The sequence below is a fragment of the Cynocephalus volans genome, chromosome 7, assembly GCF_027409185.1.
Source record: "Cynocephalus volans isolate mCynVol1 chromosome 7, mCynVol1.pri, whole genome shotgun sequence".
NCBI lineage: Eukaryota > Metazoa > Chordata > Mammalia > Dermoptera > Cynocephalidae > Cynocephalus > Cynocephalus volans.
In genome coordinates this window covers 149,944,380-149,947,357 of record NC_084466.1, presented here as the reverse complement: position 1 = coordinate 149,947,357, position 2,978 = coordinate 149,944,380, and positions in this window count along the sequence as shown.

The window sequence follows — 2,978 nt, the reverse complement described above, 5'->3', positions numbered from 1 at the left end:
TTTATCCCACAGAAAGTGCTGTGCATGGTCAGTTCATAAAATGAGTTGATAAAGAAGCTTTTAGAAACAATTGGACAAAAAAACACTTGGATGCTCAGAATCTAGTTGTGTTTATGACACACTTTCTCTTTTCCCACTTGTCAAGTCCAATTGGAAAGAAAAGACTGATGCTCATAAACTACCCCAGGGGGCCCCCCAGCCTTTACACTGCTCATCCAACACTGACTGAAACTCCCAGGTATAATGTGGGGGAGGTAAGGCCCCGTTTCTGGTTCAGCTCTAGCCAACATTATGCAGTTGGTGAGATTTATCCTTAAACAAATACAGTCAAATCCCTTTTCTTTTTGCAGACAGGCTGGCTCCAAGCTGTGCACACACACAAACACACACACAGGTAAAATCTATATAAGGAAAAGAGTTAAGCAATTGCAGAAAGCCAAGAGGTTGGTGGGTTCTGCTATTGGACAGACCCTCAACAGTGCTGTGCCCTGACCATGATGTTTAATCAAAAGGAGTGCAGCCCAGAGACCAGCAATCCATGGGCTGCAGACCTGAAAAGACAAGGCAGTAATTTCAAAGTGCCCATGAATACATGTGGCCACAAGCACCACCATTTTAATCTTTATTTAGTTGCCATGAAAATTAAAATGACACCAGATTTATGCCTGTAGGTGCTGTGAAGATGAAATAGAAATGCATTTTTAAAAACCTACTTTAAAAGTATTCTTCAGATTAACCATAGCATTTTGTCATAATATCTGTTCTCAATTAACAGATACTAAAATGACAACGACTATAGAATAAAGATCCATGGAAGTTTTGTCATTTAAAATGGGGTGTTTCTCAAAGTCAGGAATTGCTTCTGTAGTTCACATGTTCGGGTACCAAGTGAGGATGCTTTACTGAAAACCCTACATACTTATCTACCTCAGTGAATAAGCAGAGAGTTGCATATGCAGTGAGCTACGTTGGAAAGGGCTAGAGAGTCATGCTCCATGCTTACTGGGTCAGGTAATAATAAGTATGCTTATTATGCTTATAGAAAAGACCCCCAGAGATTCTCAAACCAAATGGTTTTAATCAGAAATGGTTTTAGAAACAAAAATAAGAACCTCTTTGTGAAGCCTATTTTTCTGAGCAAAATGCCCACAGTTGTTTGACAGGAGGGTTCAGGGTTAGTGGTTCATTTGTTCGGGAACCGTGCGCAGTACCTCCCCTGAGCGTACTGTACTGTGGGAACATGATGGTGAAGAGCTGAGTCTGCCCTCAGGGATTTCCATCTGGAGGAAAGAGGAAGAACACACCCACCATATGCCCTATGTGTGTATGTAATTAAGTTATTAAAATGAGAAAGTAGCAAACCCCAATAAAAGAAATACAGGTAAACCAGAAGATGCAGAGAGATTTGCAGCTGCTGGAGATCAGGGAAGACTGCCTGGAGACAGCAACATTCGACCTGGTCATTAAAGAAAATCACTTCCTATTGCTGCCGGGGGAGGAGGGTGCGGATCGTAGGCAAAGGGCAGCCTGGAGACTGGAGATCCGTATGTGCTTCATGGAACACGGACTTGGAGCCAAAGACAGGCGCAAATGTTAATGACTTATTTGCTTTTCCCCTTGGTCACTGTGAGCCACGTCCACCCCAGAGATGACATGGGAACCAAAGCTAGATCAACATGTCACCAAGGGCTCCCCAGGCCTCACCAGCCTGTGGCTACAGTGAGGGTTACACAAAAGGCATCAGCCTGAGTGCCCTCCAGCCCCCTCAGAAATGTATGTGCACGCTCACACACACGTGCACACTCACACACACATGCACGCTCACACACATGCACGCTCACACACACATGCACGCTCACACACACATGCACGCTCACACACACATGCACGCTCACACACATGCACGCTCACACACATGCACGCTCACACACACGTGCACGCTCACACACACGTGCACGCTCACACACACATGCACGCTCACACACATGCACGCTCACACACATGCACGCTCACACACACGTGCACGCTCACACACACGTGCACGCTCACACACACATGCACGCTCACACACATGCACGCTCACACACACATGCACGCTCACACACACATGCACGCTCACACACACATGCACGCTCACACACATGCACGCTCACACACATGCACGCTCACACACATGCACGCTCACACACACATGCACGCTCACACACACATGCACGCTCACACACATGCACGCTCACACACACGCCTACTTTGAAGAGTCACCAGGGAGTCCTCACATTAGCTTACAATACTTCTTGCCCACCCTTCTGTCCTGCCACTACAGGCCAGTGTACACAGCACTGATGACCACGCTGGAGTCAAAGGGGCAGTCCCTCCGTTTCCCAATGCCACCAGCCTGGGTGGGCCAGAGTGATCTGCTTTCCCTCCTCTGAGCTGTGCTGTGCCCCTCACATAGGTAGGGGGATGTCCTCTCTTCCTCATGTGCTGTCACGGCTCCCACCCAAAGCCATGCCAAGGGTGTCCCTCATCCCTTCACTCTCTCCCCAGAGCCTCTCTCTTGACAGGACTCAGACACAGTCCATGGGGTCAGATCAGGACCTCCGATGTCTGAGACTCCCCCGCATCCCAATCTTGTTTTCTTCCCACCTCAGCTACACACTCTCAGGCAAATGGCCTCCTGGAAGTAAGTTGTTAGAAGGTGAATCACTGAGAAATAACTTGGGGCCCTAGACTTGAGAGAAAGGAGTGGAAGACACTCACCCCCCCTACTCAGTCCAGGTCATTCATTCCTTGGTCCTGAGCCATTCTCATTTACCAGATTTGGGGAGGTGGCCGAGCATTGACGTTCATCTACGTGTCTTTTGAGGATGGTGACATGTTTCTGAGGCCAAGAACCTCTGTCTGGGTGCTCCTTACTTCTGGAAGGATGTCAACATATTTCATCATCTCAACCCCTCTGGGGAAAAGTATATGACATA